This window comes from Apodemus sylvaticus, chromosome 14 (genome assembly GCF_947179515.1).
Source record: "Apodemus sylvaticus chromosome 14, mApoSyl1.1, whole genome shotgun sequence".
Lineage (NCBI taxonomy): Eukaryota > Metazoa > Chordata > Mammalia > Rodentia > Muridae > Apodemus > Apodemus sylvaticus.
This window is the reverse complement of record NC_067485.1, coordinates 89,941,803-89,962,984: the sequence shown is the minus strand read 5'-3', so window position 1 is coordinate 89,962,984 and position 21,182 is coordinate 89,941,803. Positions and strand designations below refer to the sequence as shown.

The window sequence follows — 21,182 nt, the reverse complement described above, 5'->3', positions numbered from 1 at the left end:
CACAAATAACATATCAAATCATTTCCAAGAAGAAGGAAGGACAGGGCCCTGGTCCTGGGCAGGCTTGATGCAGCATTTTAGGGAATTGCCAGGACAGAGAAGTCAGAGGGGTTTGTTTGGGGAAGGGGTGGAGGGAAGAGGGTTTATGGGACTTGTGGGGAGGGGGGAACTGGGAAAGGGAAAATTATTTGGAATATAAACAAAAATTATAGAAAGTAAAAAAAAAATCAAACAACCCAGAGGATTCCCCACCATGTAATAAGGATACATGCTCTACTATGTTCATAGCAGCCCTATTTATAATTGCCAGATGCTAAAAAGAACCCAGGTATCCCTCAACAGAAGAGTGGATGCAAAAAATGTGGTATATCTACACAACGGAGTACTATTCAGCCATTAGAAACAATGAATTCATGAAATTCTTAGGCAAATGGATAGAGCTAGAGAACATCATACTAAGTGAGGTAACCCAGACTCAAAAGGTGAATCATGGTATGCACTCACTAATAAGTGGATATTAACCTAGAAAACTGGAATACCCAAAACATAATCCACACATCAAATGAGGTACGAGAAGAAAGGAGGAGTGGTCCCTTGTTCTGGAAAGACTCAGTGAAACAGTATTCGGCAAAACCAGAACGGGGAAGTGGGAAGGGGTGGGTGGGAGGACAGGGGAAGAGAAAGAGGCTTATGGGACTTTCGGGGAGTGGGGGGCTAGAAAAGGGGAAATCATTTGAAATGTAAATAAAAAATTATATCGAATAAAAAAAATAAAGAAAAAAGGAAAGAAAAAATAACATATCCAGTAAAACAACAACAACAAGAAGAAATACACTAGGAAATAAGTATTTGGCCAAAGAAGAAGCAAAGTTAAAGGAATATGAAATTTTGTTTCTTGAACAGTGATAAAGCATGGTATTTCAGAATATATGAGGTGTAGCAAAGAATTGAAGATGACATTTATAGCATTAAATTTACAAGTTCTTAAAAGTGGGAAAAAATCCCAACTAAGTAGGCAAGTAAGAAAAGAACAGAAAATAAGCCTGGGAAAGCAGCAAGATGGAGGGGTGGGGAGGTTAAAGGATGTGTTAGTTTAAAAACTAGTTCTGTGAAAGAAAATCAGCAGAAAAGCCAGTGATTAATTTAATGGGAAAGGACGTGATCTCAAATATTTTAAAGTTAAGTTAGACATGGATTGAAGGGATTAATAACCCAAATAGAGGAAATTAAGTAATAAGGAAACATTTACCTACTTGTATTTGAATGAATTTTGAAATATTCAGGAAATGAATAATTTGGTTTTTTTTCTTTTTTGGGTGAGCAAACTTTATTGATGGTATTCCCTAGGCCCCTCCTGTTATTGTGGGGACTGGGATGGGAACTGTGTGGCAGATGCTCAGTGTTGGGACCTGAGTAGGGCAGGGACTCTTCAGCAGCTGAGGGCCTCTCTCTTGCTCTCAGTGTCCTTGCTGGGGTGGGTGGTCTGGAGTTTCTTATTCCTTGGAGGCCGTGTAGGCCATGAGGTCCACCACCTGTTGCTGTAGCTGTATTCATTGTCATACCAGGAAATGAGCTTTACAAAGTTGTCATTGAGAGCAATGCCGACCCCAGCATCAAAGGTGGAAGAGTGGAAGTTGCTGTTGAAGTCTCAGGAGACAACCTGGTCCTCAGTGTAGCCCAGGATGCCCTTTAGTGGGCCCTCAGATGCCTGCTTAATCACCCTCTTGATGTCATCATACTTGGTAGGTTTCTGCAGGCAGCAGGTCAGATCCACAACAGATACATTTGGCGTAGGAACATGAAAGGCCATGCCAGTGAGCTTCCCATTCAGCTCTGGGATGACCTTGCCCACAGCCTTGGCAGCACCAGTGGATGCAGGGATGATGTTCCGGGTAGCCTCACAGCCATCATGTCACAGCTTCCCAGAGGGGCCATCCACAGTCTTCTGAGTGGCAGTGATGGCATGAACCATGGTCATGAGCCCTTCCACGATGCCAACGTTGTCATGGATGACCTTGGCTGGGGAGTGAGGTGAGGGGCTAAGCAGTTTGTGGTACAGGACGCATTGTTGACAATCTTGAATGAGTTGTCATATTTCTTGTGATTCATATGCACCACAAGCATGGGGGCATCAGCAGAAGGGGCAGAGATGATGACCCTTTTGTCCCCACCCTTCAAGTGGACCTCAGCCTTCTCCATGGTGGTGAAGATGCTAGTAGACTCCACAACACACTCATCACCAGCATCACTCCATTTGATGTTAGCAGGATCTCGCTCTTGGAAGATGGTGATGGGCTTCCCGTTGATGACAAGTTTCCCATTCTCAGCCTTGACTGTGGCATTAAACTTGCCATGGGTGGAGTCACACTGGACATGTAGACCATGTAGTTGAGGTTAACGAAGGGGTTGTTGATGGCAACAATCTCCACTTTGCCAGATACAGAGCAGAAGGCAGCCCTGGTAACTAGGCGCCCAATACGGCCAAATTCTTCCACACCGACCTTTACCATCTTGTCTATTGGATGAGACTGGCACTGCACAAGAAGATGTGGCTGTCTGTCTCTGGAACAGGGAGGAGCTGAGAGCCAAAGTGAATAAGTTGTAGTCCGGTTCACACTAGAAATCTTAATACTTGGGATGCTGGGTCGGTTGTAGCGAGTTTCCAGTCAGCCTGAGCTATATAGAGGAAAGCCTGGGCTACAGAGTCAGACCCTATCTCAAAGATACAAGCAAAGGTGTGCTCCTGTGTCCTGCTTCTCTGTGTGGATTATAGGGATTGGCCTGAGGTCCTTGAGTTTGCAAGGCTATCACTTTGCAGCCTGAGAAATCTCCACAGTCCTTACAGTCCTGTCGTAAAAGGAGACATCTGGATGTAGAGTGTTGACTTCACTACAGAACTTGGCCTACCCTAGCTGGCTTTGGTGATGTCCTTGTTATTGTAATAGAAAACCCATGTCTAACTGGAGTGGCTTACAGATGTGAACTGTGAGGAAATGTGACAGTTCTGATGTTCCATTCTTCCTCCCACTTACCAGGACTTTATGATCTGCAAGATAATTCATTAATCAATAACCAGTTTAATGGATGTGGCTTTTGTGAACTTGCATTGCTCCATGCTGTTGAATTGAATTAAGTGAAGCGATTACTCATGGCTGATGTTTAATAACTGAGACCAGGTGTATGTAGCTTTGAGAAAACTAAAACTGTAGTTTTGTGCTTTTACATAGGAAGACCAGAATAACAGTAACCAACTCAAATGGTCAACCCCCAGATCCTCTGTGAGGGCTTTTTATGATATTTGATTTTATAGTTTCATGGGAGACTGATCTGGTTGGCCCTTCAGTTACTGACAGGGGCAGTGTATAGTTCTATGCCATGGTGAGTACTTATCTTCTCATATGGTGCCATGAGATGTTGTCTTCACCTTAAGGATCAAAACCCACGGCAGCAAGCACTCTAGACTTGATGAAGTAGGGCTGGTGAGGTGGCCGTGGGTTAAAGTGCTGCCAATTAAGCCTGACCAGCAAACTCTTTCCCTGGGACCCGATGGTGGACAGAGGGAAATGACTCCCGAAAGCTGTCATGACTCTGGGATGCTCACATAAAAATAAATTTAATAAAAATTTAAAAAGTTATAAGGAGGCCAAGTGGTGTTGGTGCACACCTTTAATCCCGGTACTTGGGAAGCAGAGGCAGGCAGATCTCTATGGGTCCAAAAAAATCATAATGATGTATCTAATTTTGTATCAAAACAATCCAAGTTTTAAAAGATGTTATTAAACAGAAAACAATTTTTGAATACATGAGTTTGGCTGTATAGGAATTTAAAACAGTAAGAAAGATCACAACACTAGGAAATCATTTCACCTCAAATACTGTAGATCTGATGGAAACCAAGAACTCCATAGGAACACAGTTTGGGAATCACTGTTACATACAAATGTAACTATCTAATCCACAGTTTAGAGAGCAATCTTAAGGAACTCACTGTAGTGAAGTCTTGCTTTTATTTAATGGTCTTATTGAGGCAAAGTGTCACTACCAGGCATTTGTTTTTTTGTGATACAGAGAGCATGGGTCTTAGAGATTTCTTGCAGCTTCAGACTCTATGTTGCCTAGGCTAGCCCTTTTCCAGAGCATACATAAACACACTGTTGCCAGGTGGTGGTGGCGCACGCCTGTAATCCCAGCACTCTGGTAGTGAGGGGCAGGTGGATTTCTGAGTTCGAGGCCAGCCTGGTCTACAGAGTGAGTTCCAGGACAGCCAGGGCTATACAGAGAAACCCTGTCTCGGAAAAAAATCAAATATCCAAAAAAAACAAACCAAAAAAAAAAAAAAAACAAAAACAAAAACAAACAAAAAAAAAACCAAACCCCACACTGTTAATTTTGATCAGGCTTTCAAGTCTTTTCAGTGAGCTCTGCCCGGGGACTGGAGAGATGGCTCAGTGATAATGAGAAGTTGTGGCTCTTGCAGAGAACTCAGAGTTGATTCTCAGCACCTCCTGGTGACTCACAAGCAGCTGTAACTCCAGTTCCATGAGCTCTGACCTCTTTTTTTGGCCTCTGCAGGCACTGCACACACGTGGTGTGCATACGTATAATGCAGGAAAAGCACCCATACACATGCATTTACAGAGAAAGCTCTCCGTTTCCTGCAGTTTTCCCTGGCATCGCTTTAAGTACAAGTACTTCTTCCCCATAATGGGACATGAAAAAGCAGAATTTTATCTCTGGTGACTTGTCCTTTCAGGATATTATTCACCCCATCAATAATGCATGGGGCCATCAATGATGCATGGCAGTTGTGCTGCTCCAGATGAACTGCTCTTCTTATTCAAGTGGGAAATTTTGAATAATAAAAATGTCAGTATGAGATAAATGCTAGATGATGTAAGAAAGGTTGGCTTTGAAACGAGGTTTGTGAAACATCTTAAACTTCAGAAGCTTCTTTCACAGCATGTTTCCTCCAGTGTTTAATTGAAATAATAAAACATGCTAGAGGAAAACAAATACTAGTATTACTGTCATTCTGTTTATTCATTTTGGCTTTTAGGGGATTATGTTTGTGCAGAAGGGGCACAAAAGAAAGACCAGCATGTTGGAGAAGAAGGTGAATTTTCCAACAATCACTTTTGCTTACTACTATCCAAGAGTTGCATTATATGCTACTCATTTCCAGTATTTTAAGAGGAAAGAAAAGTAGGCAGTGTGCTTGGAAGAAAGAAAATATCTCTATGAGGGTTGGGGAGATGACACCATTAATAAAGTGCTCGGCTTGCAAGTTTGATTCCCAGAATGCATTGGGGGGAAAGCTGGCCATGGTGGCATATGCTTGGAGAGCCTAGTGCTGAGGAGGCAGAGGCAGGCCGTGCTCTGAATGAAGCTGCTGTCTGGCTCAACTCTGGTTCACCAGGCAGGAACTCTAGGCCAGAGAGAGAGAGTCTGTCTCATAAAATAAGGTAGCCTGCTTCTGAGGAATGACAATCCAAGATTGTCTTCTGGACACACACACACACACACACACACACACACACACACACACACACGGAAATTTAGAATAATTGATTTTATGATTAGATGGCATGCCCATAGCCATTTAATTTGGGGGGCAGATTATTACATTGGGATAGAACGGAACCATGTGTTTCTATAAGTTATAGATGAATAATTCCTATTAGACTTTAAGCACTCAATGATGCTGCTACCCAGTTAGGAAAGGATGGCTGCAAAAGAACATAATTGTAGAATAAGATGATATAATCAAAATCTCCATCTAGGAAGCATTTTATGGAATCCTTAAGTATTAAATGTGATATCAGCATAGCCTTAGGAGCTAAATTCTGAGGAAATTTTAAAGGTTTTAAAGAATCCTCACTTTGGTTAAGAAAGGGCTGCTTGGTTTCCTAGTGATCTTCTTGCAAGATTTAGAAAATGAAGTAAAATGAAAACTTTAGAAGAAATAAGTGTACCCATCGTCTGGTGGCGCATGGGGCAGGTGGGACTGTCTGGAGCAGACCCTCCCTGGAGCTCTCCTCTTGCCTGTGGAGTCACTCTTAGCACAGGGCCATGTCTGTTGACTGGACTAGTCTTGTCAGGTTCTATCTCCCTACGGTTGAGTATTTTGGCTAATGTTATCCCCAGTGAGTCCTGGGAGCCTCTTGCATCCCTGATGTCTGAGACTTTCTAGTGGTTCCCCAAGGGCCCCCACTTCCACTGCTACTTATTTCTGTGCATTCTCCCGACCCTTTTTCTGTCTCTTCCCATACCTGATCCTGCCCCTCCCCCATTTTTCCTTCCCCTCTCCTCTCCCACCCAGGTCCCTCCCTCCTGCCTCCCATGATTATTTTGTTCCTCCTTCTAAGTGGGTTTGAAGCATCCACACTTTGGCCTTCCTTATTGTTAAGCTTCCTACGGTCTGTGAGTTGTATCGTGGGTACTCTGAGCTTTCAGGCTAATATCCCCTTATCCACCAACTTCTTAAGTTCTTTGCATATTTTTGGGTTTGGGGGTATTAGCCCTCTGTCGGATATAGGGTTTAAAGTCATGTTTTTTGAATGTGTATTCTCACACATAGTCTCCATAAGTAGACTTCCCTGGGTATTCCCTGTCTCTGCTTCCAAGACTGGAATTACAGTCAGGCTATCACACCCACCCAGCGTTTACATGGGATCAGAACTCAGGACCTTAGTCTGGGATGCTCTAAACCACTGACTTTGTTTTCTCCCTATCCCAAAGCTGTCAGTCTTTGGCACTGAATTTGCAGGACGCCCATGCTGTGCTCAGGGCTTTCGTGCTTCTTCTTTTCTAGATCTGAGAGTGTGGCTTAGCTGTTGGAGACACGGGGTTGGCTTGGCAGCTTTTTCTGGGAAGAGCCAGAGAGTAAATATTTTAGGTATCTTGGGTCATGTTTTCTTCTCAACTCTGACATTTAGCCCCAGAGCAGCTGTAGACAGCATGCAAATAGATAAGCTTGGCTGTGAGCCTAAAAGTTGTATTGATGGGCACAGAAATGTGTGTTTCAGACATTATGTGCATATGTGTTTGTGTCTTGTGCATGTGTGGGTACATGTACACAGGATATGCATGATGTGTGTGTACCTGCAGGTGGAGGTCAGAGGTCAAGGTCACTTGAATTCTCCTGTGGCTCTCCAAATTCTGTGTGTGTATGTGTGTGTGTGTGTATGACCTCACTGAACTGGGAGCTCAGTGATTTTCTGGGATGACTGTCCAGTGAGCTAGAAGGTTCCTCTATTGGCTGCTTCCCCAGTGTTGGGATTATGAGCGTGTGCTGCTGCCCTTAACTCTTATGGTCTTCTGGGTATGTGAACTCATGCTCTCATGCTTGTATGACAAACACTGAGGTATCTCCCTAGACACCCCTCCAACACACACACACACACACACACACACAGAGAGAGAGAGAAAAAAGGAAACTATCCTCATTTTATGAGTTGTAAAAATAATGCAGATCTGGTACACGGAGGCAGCCCAGCTATGTCTGGTTTAGTACCTAGGAAGCATTAGCTTTCTAAAGAGTCAGCTGAACAAATGCCATAAGACTAATAATCAAAATTATTGTAGAGGAAAATGTTTATGTCAGTTAAATTTTTTCATCCCACCCCAAAGCTAAGAGAGAGGTAAAATTTCTGACTTGAAGTATTAGTTGAGTCTTAGGACAGTGGAGCATAGGGCTTGGTGGATTTTCTAGATGGAGAGAAATTGAAGAGTTAATGTTTTTGAAATTTGAAAGGGCCCAAATGGGTAAAACTCCGGTTGTATGGATTATAAACAGAGCGTGGTGCAGGAGTGAGCAACTGCGAGTGTTCTGTTGAGGGGGTGTCAGGCCTTCAGACGCCCTGTCTCCAGCATGGTGATTGAAGGAAGGAAACAGTGGGCACTGTTTGAATGCTGCATTGCGAGCTATTTGCTTCTGCTACTGCCTTGGTATTCTGAGACATGTGGCTACATTCCCCAGAGTATAAATAATCCAGTTTGGTCTTTCTGTAGACAAAAGTGTGGTGCCTTTGAATATGCTCCACTTTCTCTCTGCCCGGAGCTCCCTTGCACGCACTTCACTTGGGAGGAAGCCGCCTCCTCTTTCATCCCGCTGTCAAGCAAGACTTCTTGTAAGCCTCTCAACACCTGTACTGCCTGCCTATCCTCTGAGAGGTAAAGCCTTGGGTTCTCTCTTCCCTCCTCCATCCCCCACTCCCCTTCCATCCCTCTCCTTTCTTCTCTCCCTCTTACCCTCCTCTTCTCCTCCTCTCCTCCCTTCTCTCTTTTTCCCTCTCATTTCTCTGTCTCTTCCTTTCCCATTGGCTCATTTGTTCATCGACTTCACTCTATGTCCGCCCTTCTAGGCATGCCCAGGAAGGTGAATTCCCTTTGCTGCGTCCCTTGCTACAGAGTTGTATGGTTCCGTCCTCCATGCTTTCTTTAGCTGGCAGTGTGGGCTGGCAGACAACCACTCACCTGTCTCACCTCTCAGGAACTAACAACATACTTTTGAGGGAAGGAGATGCTCAATAAATATATATTGATTTTTAGTTTCCTTTTATTCTTTAGACTCACAACAATACTGATATATCTGTTCTGACAGTTCATCAGTTCACTGGCTTTGAAAAGATTCACCTCCCATAGTACACAGAGATTACTTTCCTGCTTTGTGGAATTGATTGAATGCCTTTAGCTTGACTTGAGTAAACAAACTTGTGGCTACAATAATGCTTAATCCTATGCTGATTGACTATGGGTTTGGTGCAGTGCACTTGAAGTGATACTTAATTTACTAGGTATAAAGTATGTGTCTTAGGGTTTTACTGCTGTGAGCAACTCTTATAAGGCCAACATTTAATTTTCTTATAAGGCTGGCTTACAGGTTCACAGGTTCAGTCCATTATCATCACGGCGGGAACATGGCAGCATCCAGGCAGGTATGGTACAGGAGGAGCTGAGAGTTCTATATCTTCATCTGAAGGCTGTTAGCAGAATACTGGCTTCTAGGCAGCTAGGACGAGAGTCTTAAAGCCCACACCCACACATGTATTCCAACAAGGCCATACCTTCTAATAGTGCCATACACAATGAAAAGGCTTTACAGAAAAATAGATAATTACAAAAGTTCACATAATTAAAATGCCAAGATCTTTTGCTAGTATAATTTTTCTAATATCTGCATAAAATATTTTAGCTGCAAACTGGTATTTTATAATGAAGAACATTAAATTACATTTTAACACAAAATGGAGCAATCATTTTGAAAAATTGTTATTTCTGATAAAATTAAGGTTTTGTGCCATAGCCTGGTAATCCACTCTTGGTTATCTATCTAAGAGTTATTTATCTGCCTCTGCTCAGAGTATTGTGTGTTTAGAAATTTTTTTTCATCATAACAGAAAACATTTCTCATGACATTTGTTTCTCAAATGAAGAAACAACCAAAATTGCCATCAACTGACAAAAGGATATTATATAGTTAAAAAATAAACTATTCATTTGTTTCTGAGATGACTAGGATACTGTCACTCAAGGCCTCAAGTATCTTGGTCATGGGTTCTTAGTATTGAATGACATCCTCAGTTCTGGATTTATTCATTTATGTGACACAGAATCATTAGATAAAAAGATAAAAGTAACACCCAACAAACAAGCAAAACAATAGCAACAACAAAACCCAAATACATCTCTGTTGATAAAGTAGTTGAACAGGAAGGTTTGGGAGAAGTAGATAGGAATTTCTGTAGACATGTGTAGATGTATTTCTTCCCTAAAATAGATGAAAACTTTGTGCTTAGCACTTGTTATGCTAGTTAAATGATAGTAAAAACGTCTGAAGATCCATCAGATTGAGTGCTTTAATTGGTAAAGTGTACTGCTTGTGTATTATACTTAAATAAGACTGATTTTTTAAAAAGTTCCAAGAATTATAAACATTAAAGAAAAAGAAACTTTTATTTCACAGCATTGAAAGGAAAGACTTCCAGATATTAACAGATACCATAATACATCATAAAACAATCAAGCACAACAAGGACCATGCACTGGCTGGGTGTGTGTGCCATCTTGACACAGGCTGGAGTTATCACAGAGAAAGGAGCTTCAGTTGGGGAAGGGCCTCCATGAGATCAAGCCCTGGGGCATTTTCTCAGTTGGTGATCAAGTGGGAGGGCCCCTTGTGGGCGGGGCCATCCCTGAGTCTTAGGTTCTATAAGAGAGCAGGCTGAGCAAGCCAGTAAGAAACATCCCTCCATGGCCTCTGCATCAGCTCCTGCTTCCTGACCTGCTTGAGTTCCAGTCCTGACTTTCTTTGGTGAAGAACTGCAATGTGGAAGTGTAAGCTGAATAAACCCTTTCCTCCCCAACTTGCTTCCTGGTAATGTTTGTGCGGAATGGAAACCCTGACTAAGACACACTGTAATACATAAAACAAACAGGTTGAACAACTGGATGAAGCTCAGACTGGGGGAGGAGGTTTTAAATTGCACAGGTAAAAATGAAGGATTTCCCTCTGGAGAATCTGCAGATATTCTGTGAGTTCATAATGAGAAAAGAGCATCTGAATAGACAAATGCTTCGTGTACTTGAAATGTCTCTAAGAGAGGAAGCTCACACAGCTTCCTAATATTTTGAAAGATGTTTGGCAGTGTTCATGATGATTAGTGAGAAAAGGGAAAAATCACACTGTGGTGAATCACATGTGACACTGGTGAAAGATTACAAGCATGGCTGTGCATCATGGTGACAATGGGAATCCTCATACATTCCTGATAGGACTGTAAATCAATATAAACTCTCTCTCTCTCTCTCTCTCTCTCTCTCTCTCTCTCTCTCCTCTCTCTGTGTGTGTGTGTGTGAGAGAGAGAGAGAATGTGTAAATGTTTACAATGTATTTGATAATCTCCGCCCTCCTACTTTTCCCCAGTCCCTCCCTGACCCTCACTGCAGTCCCCTCCCATGCCCTCCATTTTTAGTGTACAGGTTCAATTACTTCTGCTGATGGTCACATGAGTGTGAGTCTGTCCACTATGGACAAGCAACTAATGGGCCACAGGCCCTGAAGAAAACTATCTTACTCAGCAGCCATCAAATGCCTCTATGTCCTAACCAGAGATGGGGCCTCTGAGCCCCTGTCCACACTGGAACACTGGCCTGCTTGGTCTTGTGCAGGTTTTGTACATGCAACCACAGCAGTTATGAGTTCATATATGTAATGGTCTTACCATGTCTAGAAGACACTGCTTCACAGCAGTGTGCCCCGGGTTCTGGCTCTTACAGTCCTCCCACCCTCTTTGCTACCATCTTCTCTGAGTCTTGTGAGGGAGAGGGTGTGGTGGAGCTGTTTCAGTTGGAGACAAGCAATCCACAATCACTTATAGATACTCCTAGATGCCCTGGACCAGCTTGTTCAATATGGGACCATGAAAACACACACACACACACACACACACACACACACACATCATGTTGATGTCAATGTATTTGTAATAAAAACCAAGATCTATTAGAAGGAACTAGTCCTGGTGATGATGACATGTCATTGAGGCTGTGGAGCAGTGGGAACAGTTGTCCATTGCTGGTGGGAAGGCAAAGAGAACATGCGTATTGACTAGATGTGTTAACCAGGTGTGTTGACCAGGTGTGTAACACCTTTGCATAAGTTAAACACGCCTTCACGATGAGATGTATTTACCTTGGGAAAATGCCTTGAAACATAAAGTTCTGTAGATGCCTGCTCTGGAATGTTAATAGAAGATCAATTAAATCAGTGCTCCAACCTTGAAAGAAACCAGCATATCTTTCATCAAGGAAACAGATGAACTTTGGTACATCCACACAGTGGAGTGGGGTTCCACACTGAAGAGAAATGAACCATTCTTCTGAAAGAGCATGCATAGGAACAACACACAATGCTAAATGAAAGAAGGCAGCTGGAAAATGGCTGCACCTTGTGTGTTGACAACTACACAGTGTTCTGGAAAAGGTAAAGATGTGGGGACAAGGCATAGATCCGAGGTTGCTTGGGGTTAGTGGGGTGAACAGGAAGAGCACAGGAGGCTTAGGCAGTGGACTGTTCTTCTGTTGGTGACAGGGGCAGGGAATATATGGAACCTCTTCCACCTTCTTCTTAGTGTTGTTGTGAATGTAAAATTACAATAGAAAAATCAAAACATTTGGAAAACGAGATAAACAAGCAACAGATACCTTTAAGTATTCACCAGATTTGAGTTAGAATGTATTTAAGCCGTGCACTTTGAAGCTGTTAAGTACACAAGTCAGCAGTAATCAACTCAAAAGTTAACCAATTGTATATATAGACATATACCTTGTTGTGCTATATATGTCATGTTAATATAAGCAAGCTGATTCTATATAAGCAATTAGGATATATATGAGCAATATCTGAATAGGTATTCATAATGTTAAGCAATAGATCAGCAGAATTTATGGTACTTCTTCAGGATGGAATTAAAGCTAGGCTGGGCCCTTCATTTACTTCATTTCTATATGAAATTGTTTAATTTTTAGCTGTCTGTTAGGATATAGATGCTGATTGCAGAACTATGTATATGTTTGAACATTTTAAAGACTCCGTATGTATATGTGTATGTGAGTAATGTGCCTGCGGAGACGGTAGAGGGTATCAGACTCCCTGTAGCTAGAGTCACAGGCAGTTGTGAGCCTGTGAGTGCTGGGGGTCAGACTCAGGTACTCTGAAAACCAGCAAGCACTTTTAACTGCTAAGCTGCCTGTTCAGCTCCAGAATTTCTGTATATTTTATTTCTGAAGCCATTCAGCAATGGCTTCTGGCAATGATGCTTGATTTGCAGCTAGATGTTTTCAAATGAGCAGCACTCAGACAATTCATCTAAGAAGCTCTAATGCCATAAATTATATATATGCACATATTCTTTTTAATATTTTTTATTCGATATATTTTTTATTTACATTTCAAATGATTTCCCTTTTCTGGCCCCCCACTCCCCGAAAGTCCCATAAGCCCTCTTCCTTCCCCCTGTCCTCCCACCCACCCCTTCCCACTTCCCTGTTCTGGTTTTGCCGAATACTGCTACACTGAGTCTTTCCAGAACCAGGCCACTCCTCCTTTCTTCTTGTACCTCTTTTGATGTGTGGATTATGTTTTGGGTATTCCAGTTTTCTAGGTTAATATCCACTTATTAGTGAGTGCACACCATGATTCACCTTTTGAGTCTGGGTTACTTCACTTAGTATGATGTTCTCTAGCTCCATCCATTTGCCTAAGAATTTCATGAATTCATTGTTTCTAATGGCTGAATAGTACTCCATTGTGTAGATATACCACATTTTTTGCATCCATTCTTCCATTGAGGGATACCTGGGTTCTTTCCAGCATCTGGCTATTATAAATAGGGCTGCTATGAACATAGTAGAACATGTATCCTTATTACCTGCTGGGGAATCCTCTGGGTATATGCCCAGGAGTGGTATAGCAGGATCCTCCTGAAGTGACGTGCCCAGTTTTCTGAGGAACCACCAGACTGATTTTCAGAGTGGTTGTACCAATTTGCAACCCCACCAGCAGTGGAGGAGTGTTTCTCTTTCTCCACATCCTCAAAAACACCGGCTGTCTCCTGAGTTTTTAATCTTAGCCATTCTGACTGGTGTAAGGTGAAATCTCAGGGTTGTTTTGATTTGCATTTCCCTAATGACTAAAGAAGTTGAGCATTTTTTAAGATGCTTCTCAGCCATCTGAACTTCTTTAGGTAAAAAAATCTTTGTTTAGCTCTGTACCCCATTTTTAAATAGCATTATTTGGTTTTCTGGGGTCTAACTTCTTGAGTTCTTTGTATATATTGGATATTAACCCTCCATCTGATGTAGGGTTGGTGAAGATTTTTTCCCAGTTTGTTGGTTGCCGATTTGTCCTTTTGATGGTGTCCTTTGCCTTACAGAAACTTTAATTTTATGAGGTCCCATTTGTCTATTCTTGATCTTAGAGCATACACTATTGGTGATCTGTTTAGGAAATTTCCCCCTGTACCGAATTTCCCCCTGTACCGGTGTCCTCATGGGTCTTCCCCAGTTTCTTTTCTATTAGCTTCAGAGTGTCTGGCTTTATGTGGAAGTCCTTGATCCACTTGGAGTTGAGCTTAGTACAAGGAGATAAGGATGGATCAATTCGCATTCTTCTGCATGCTGACCTCCAGTTGAACCAGCACCATTTGTTGAAAAGGCTATCTTTTTTCCACTGGATGTTTTCAGCTACTTTGTCGAGGATACAATGGCCATAGGTGTATGGGTTCATTCCTGGATCTTCAATCCTATTCCATTGATCTGCCTGCCTGTCACTGTACAAATACCATGCAGTTTTTACCACTATTGCTCTGTAGTATTGCTTGAGGTCAGGGATACTGATTCCACCAGAATATCTTTTGTTGTTGAGAATAGTTTTAGCTATCCTGGGTTTTTTGTTATTCCAGATGAATTTGAGAATTGCTCTTTCTAAGTCTATGAATAACTGAGTTGGGATTTTGATGGGTATTGCATTGAACCTGTATATTGCTTTTGGCAAAATGGCCATTTTAACTATATGAATTCTGCTAATCCATGAGAATGGGGGATTTTTCCATTTTCTGAGGTCTTCTTCCATTTCCTTCTTCAGGGTCTTGAAGTTCTTGTCATATAGATCTTTCACTTGTTTGGTCATAGTCACTCCAAGGTACTTTATACTGTTCGTGGCTATTGTGAAGGGTGTCATTTCCCTAATTTCTTTCTCAGCCTGCTTATCCTTTGAGTATAGGAAGGCCACTGATTTGCTTGAGTTGATTTTATAACCTGCCACTTTGCTTAAGTTGTTTATCAGCTGTAGGAGTTCTCTAGTGGAGTTTGTTGGGACACTTAGGTAGACTATCATATCATGTGCAAATAGTGATAATTTGAATTCTTCTTTTCCAATTTGTATCCCCTTGATATCCTTATGTTGTCTAATTGCCCGAGCTAGTACCTCAAGTACAATATTGAAAATATAAGGAGTAAGGGGGGCAGCCTTGTCTAGTCCCCGATTTTAGTGGGATTGCTTCAAGTTTCTCTCCATTTAGTTTGATATTGGCTACTGGTTTCCTGTATATTACTTCTACTATGTTTAGGTATGGGCCTTGAATTCCTGTTCTTTCCAAGTTTTGAGTTTGTTTATGTAGTGGATTGCATTGATGGATTTCCGTATATTGAACCAACTCTGCATCCCTGGGATAAAGCCTACTTGATCATGGTGGATGACCGTTTTTTATGTGTTCTTGGATTCAGTTGGCAAGAATTTTATTGAGTATTTTTGCATCGATGTTCATAAGGGAAATTGGTCTGAAGTTCTCTTTCTTTGTTGGATCTTTGTGTGGTTTTGGTATCAGTGTAATTGTGGCCTTGTAGAAGAAGTTGGGTAGTGTTCCTTCCATTTTGTTGAATAGTTTGAAGAGTATTGGTGTTAGGTCTTCTTTGAAGGTCTGATAGAATTCTGCACTGAAACTATCTGGTCCTGTGCTTTTTTTTGGTTGGAAGACTTTCTATGATCCCTTCTATTTCTTTAGGAGTTATGGGACTGTTTAGATGATCTATTTGGTCCTGATTTAATTTTGGTATTTGGTATCTGTCTAGGAAATTGTTCATTTCCTCCAGATTCTCCAGTTGGGTTGAGTATAGGCTTTTGTAGTAGGATCTGATGAATTTTTTGATTTCCTCAGTTTCTGTTGTTATATCCCCCTTTTCATTTCTAATTTTGTTAATTTGGATACTCTCTCTATGCCCTTTGGTCAGTCTGGCTAAGTGTTTATCTATCTTGTTGATTTTCTCAAAGAACCAGCTCCTGGATTTGTTGATTCTTTGTATGGTTCTCTTTGTTTCCACTTGATTGATTTCAGCCCTGAGTTTGATGATTTCCTGTCTTCTACTCCTCCTGGGTGAATTAGCTTCTTTTTGTTCCAGGGCTTTAAGGTGTGCCATTAAGCTGTTAGTGTATGCTCTCTCCAGTTTCTTTTTGGAGGCACTCAGGGCTATGAGTTTTCCTCTTAGCACTGCTTTCATTGTGTCCCATAAACTTGGGTATGTTGTGCCTTCATTTTCATTAAATTCTAAAAAGTCTCTGATTTCTTTCTTTATTTCTTCTTTGGCCAAGGTGTCATTGAGTAGAATATTGTTCAACCTCCATATATATGTGGGATTTCTCTTGTTTTTGTTGCTATAGAAGACCACTCTTACTCCATAGTGATCTGATAGGAGGCATGGGATTATTTTGATCTTCTTATATTTGTTGAGGTCTGGTCTTGTGACCAATTATATGGTCGATTTTGGAGAAGGTACCATGAGGTGCTGAGAAAAAGGTACATTCTTTTGCTTTAGGATGAAATGTTCTGTATATATCTGTTAAATCCAATTGGTTCAAAGCTTCAATTAGTTTCACTGTGTCCCTGTTTAGTTTCTGTTTTCCTGATCAGTCCATTGAAGAAAGTGGAGTGTTGAAGTCACCCACAATTATTGTGTTAGGTGCAATGTGTGTTTTGAGCTTCAGTAAAGTTTCTTTTATGAATGAGGGTGCCCTTGCATTTGGGGCATAGATGTTCAGAATTAGAGTTCTTCTTGGTGGATTTTTCCTTTGACCAGCAAGAAGTGTCCTTCTGTGTCTCTTTTGATGACTTTAGGTTGAAAGTCAATTTTATCTGTTATTAAAATGGCTACTCCGGCTTGTTTCCTGAGACCATTGGCTTGTAAAATTGTCTTCCAGCCTTTTACTCTAAGGTAGTTTTTATCTTTGACACTGAGGTGTGTCTCCTGTATGCAGAAAAATGTAGGGTCCTGTTTCCTTATCCTGTCTGTTAGTCTATGTCTTTTTATTGGGGAATTGAGTCCATTGATGTTAAGAGATATTAAGAATAGTGATTATTACTTCATGTCATTTTTGATATTATTTTTATATTTGAGTGGTTATCTTCGTTTGGGTTTGATGAAAGAAGGTAACTATCTTGCTTTTTCCAGGGTGTAGTTTCCCTCCTTGTATTGGAGTTTTCCTCCTATTATTCTTTGCAGAGCTGGGTTTGTGAAAAGATATTGTGTAAATTTGGTTTTGTCACGGAATATCTTGGTTTCTCCATCTGTGGTGATTCAGAGTTTTGCTGGGTATAGTAGTCTTGGCTGACATTTTTGTTCTCTTAGAGTCTGCATGAAATCTGCCCAGGATCTTCTAGCTTTCATGGTCTCTGGTGAGAACTCTGGTGTGATTCTGATAGGTCTTCCTTTATATGTTACTTGGCGTTTTTCTCTTACTGCCTTTAATATTCTTTCTTTGTTTAGTGCATTTGGGGTTTTATTTCTGCTCAGGTCCAGTCTTTTGGGAGTTCTGTAGGCTTCTTGTATATTCATGGGCATCTCTCTCTTTAAGTTGGGAAAGTTTTCTTCCATAATTTTGTTGAAGATATTTGCTGCTCCTTTCCATTGTAAATCTTCACTCTCATATATACCTATAATCCCTAGGTTTGATCTTCTCATTGTGTCCTGGATTTCCTGGATGTTCTGGGATACAAGCTTTTTGCATTTTGCATTTTCTTTGACTGTTGAGCCAATGGTTTCTATGGTATCTTTGGCATCTGAGACTCTTCCATCTCTTGTATTCTGTTGTTAATATTTGCATCTATGGCCCCTGATTTCTTCCCAAGGTTTTCTATCTCCAAAGTTGTCTTCCTTTGTGATTTCTTAGTTGTTTTTACTTCTGTTTTTAGATCCAGGATGGTTTTGCTCAGTTCTTTCATTTGTTTGTTTGTGTTTTCCTTTAATTCTTTAAGAGATTTTTGTGTTTTCTCTTTCATGACTACTGCCTTTTCACTCAAGTTCTCCTGCATTTCTTTAAGTTTTTTTTTTTTTTGTATGTGTGTGTGTGTGTGTTTCTTCTTTATTGGCTTCTATCTTTTGAGCCTTATTCTCCTGAATTTCTTTAAGTGATTTTTGTGTTTCCATTATATGGGTTTCTAGCTTATTCATGTTCCCCTGTATTTCTTTAAGAGATTCATTTATGTCCTTTTTGTGTTCCTCTAGCAGCATCATGACCAGTGGTTTTAATTCAAATCTTGTTTTTTTGGTGTGTTGGGGTATCCAGGACTTGATGTTGTTGGAGAGTTTGGTTCAGATGCTGTCATATTGCCTAGATTTCTGTTGGTAGCATTCCTACGTTTGCCTTTTGCCATCTTGTTATTTCTGGTGTTAGTTGGTCTTGTCTCTGGCTGGTGTTTGAGCCTCCTGTGAGGCTGTAAGGCTGTTTTTGCAACACTGGATGGCTGGGTTTCCCCTGTCACAGATTGCTGATGTGCTGCCCTCCTCTTGGGTGCCCTTGGAGCCCTAGTGTGCCTTGCCCCAGATTGTCTCTGTGATCCAGGTGATGCCCATTTGTTCCTTCAGGGAGTGCTGGTGGTGTATGCTGCGGGGACCTTTTCTGAGTGCTGATCACTATGCCAGGCAGCTGATCCCCCAACCGGGTTGGTGCACACAAGGGTAGCCTAGCTGCTCAGGCCCTGAGTCCAGGCAAAAGCCTGACAGGCTTAGGCCTGAGCAATGTTCGCCTCGGGCCATGACTGCTAACTGGTTCTGTCAGGTAGCCAAGATGGCGTTGTGCGCACCCTCTGCAAGTCCTGGGACAGTCTGCTGGGCTGACAACCTCCTAGCTGGGTTGGCACACAGATGGCCCACCGGACAGCCCAGGGCCTGGGTGCAGTACACCGCCTGTCAGGCTTAGACCCCTGCCACGTTAGCCATGGGCTATGACTATTAGCTGACTTTGCCTACTAGAACTCTCTGGTGTCCTATAGCCAAAATGGTGGCATGTGCTTCCTTTAAGTGCCAGGACAGACTGCCAGGCAAACAACCTCCTGGCCGGGTTGGTGCACCGATGGCCCCCCAAACAGCTCAGGGCCTGGGTGCAGACCAATGCCTGTTGGGCTTAGACCACCGCGATGTTGGCCTCAGGCTAAGTCTGCACACCTAGTGTTGGTTTCTGTGCTCCATCGAACGTCCTGTCTGCTCACTGTGTTGCGGCTGCTGCTGCTCGCTGTGCCCACCCGTGCGAGCCACGCACACCGCGCTGCTGGACGTGGTGGAACCATGAGCTGCAATGAGACACGCTAGGCCAGATAGTTCCACATGGGATTTTATTTAAGATAGGGAAGGGGTAGCGGGCAGGAAGGAAGGGGAGAAGAGAAAAGAGGGAGGGGAAAGAGCCCTGCCCGGTTATATATCTGTGGTGACGTAATTACAGGTAAAGGTGGGCTATGGAATTCTGGGTAAATGGCAGCCTTGGCAACAGACCTATACATTGCTTGTATGGCGTCACAAGCTTTGCAGGCCTTGGTTACCTACACCTAGGGCTGTTGGTTCTCTCTGGTGTCCGAGAGCCAAGATGGTGGAGAGCCTCTCGTAACTCATATGCACATATTCTTGATGTTTTAGATGTATACTTTCAAGGTTGTACCTTCAAAGCACCCAGAAGAAGCTGCTTTGCTCGAATTTTGTTGCAGTTCAAACTTGGTGTTGAGATATGGGAGGCAAACTTGCTGAAAAGTAGATTGGAGGTGAGCTGAGGAGATTTGTGCTCCACACTGCAATCCTGAGTCCTAGCAGGCTGTAGTATGAGCCTACTACTCTATGTTCCAACCACTAGTAACAAATGTTTGCTCCAGTATTTTCATTAGAAGCCCCAGTCTGCACAAAGTCAGTGGCTAAGTCAGGGTTCCAGAGCTGAAATGACAAACAGCAACATAGCAGAAACAACAACAAAACAGGACCCTTCTTTTCTTGTCTCTCACATAGTCAACATAGAACTTCACATACCAGATGGCTGGAAGGCCGTCTCTGTACCTGGCATTTTTCCAAGGACACACATTAGGCATGCTATGACTCAGTTCTTACACTCTTTTCCTGGGGTTAGCCTCAGATCACATGGATTGAGAGATGAGTCTATCAAGACATCATGTCATATGGCAGGTCCCAGCAGTGGGCTGACACTGACATCTGATTGTCTGTAAACCGAGAGCGACCAGGGCTTCATCCATATGCTAGGCTGACTCTCAGAGATCAGACATGGTCTTCACTGATATTTTCAAAACTAACTTTTGGGTCTTATTCTTCCATGGCAGTTTCACACTATGCATGCAATGAAATTTTAGTTATTTTTTACCCCCATGACCCTCTTTCATCCCACTCCCTCTTCCAATGAAACTCTTCTCAGCAAGCCCCCTACTACTTTCATGGCACATGATACATGAACATATATCACCTCTGGCAGGGAACAGTTGTTCAAACAGGAGCCTGTGAGTGACCCTTCATGGACAAACCACAGCAGTCAACGTGGTATTGTGACTTACTATTATGGTCAAAGAAACACACACACACACACACACACACACACACATACACACACACACACAAGTAAACAAAAAACCCTTTACAACTCTAGAAATTCTGAGTACAGGATCAGTGACTCTGAAGGAATGTATGTAACCAATGACCAGCCTTGCTAGTTTTAGCAGGATCTGCTGTACAACCTGCTCACATTTTAGTGACCAGTGCCCTTGATTCCTACAGACTGATCTCACTACAGAGTGAGCTAACCACATCCTTACAGGTTACCCACAAATTACCTCCATGGTCTCAGGCTTAGGAAAGAATACAGAGCCATTATGCTGGAGGAATTGAATCTGAGCTTATCAGAGGCATCAGAATTGGAACCAGGATGCCTTCAGTTGACATTTCAGCACTAGCACTGTCAGTCTATCTCTCTCCTTCCTTCCTTCCTTCCTTTCTTCCTTCCTTCCTTCCTTCCTTCCTTCTTTCCTTCCTTCCTCCCTCCCTCCCTCCCTCCCTCCTTTCCTCCTTCCTTCCTTCCTTCCTTCCTTCCTTCCTTCCTTCCTTCCTTCCTTCCTTCCTTCCTTCCTTCCTTCTTTCCTCCCTTCCTCCCTCCCTCCCTCCCTCCTTCCCTCCTTCCTTCCTTCCTTCCTTCCTTCCTTCCTTCCTTCCTTCCTTCCTTCCTTCCCTCCCTCCTTCCTTCCTTCTGCATGCATCTATGTGGAATTATCTCAATATCTAGTATATGAGAAGAAAAAAAATCTAACAAGTTTTACACAGTCTCATCTAAAACAGGTTAGAAAGGAATGAGACATCATCAATAAGTC

General features: G+C 42.3%; 1 protein-coding gene and 1 pseudogene across 1 annotated transcript in view; one reads left to right on the top strand and one right to left on the bottom strand.

Moving 5' to 3' along the window:
* Ryr2 (ryanodine receptor 2) overlaps nucleotides 1-21,182 on the top strand; it is a 466,338-nt gene that overhangs the window by 11,454 nt on the left and 433,702 nt on the right. The gene's annotated exons all lie outside the window — the stretch shown is intronic.
* On the bottom strand, nucleotides 1,494-2,516 carry LOC127665016 (glyceraldehyde-3-phosphate dehydrogenase-like; annotated as a pseudogene).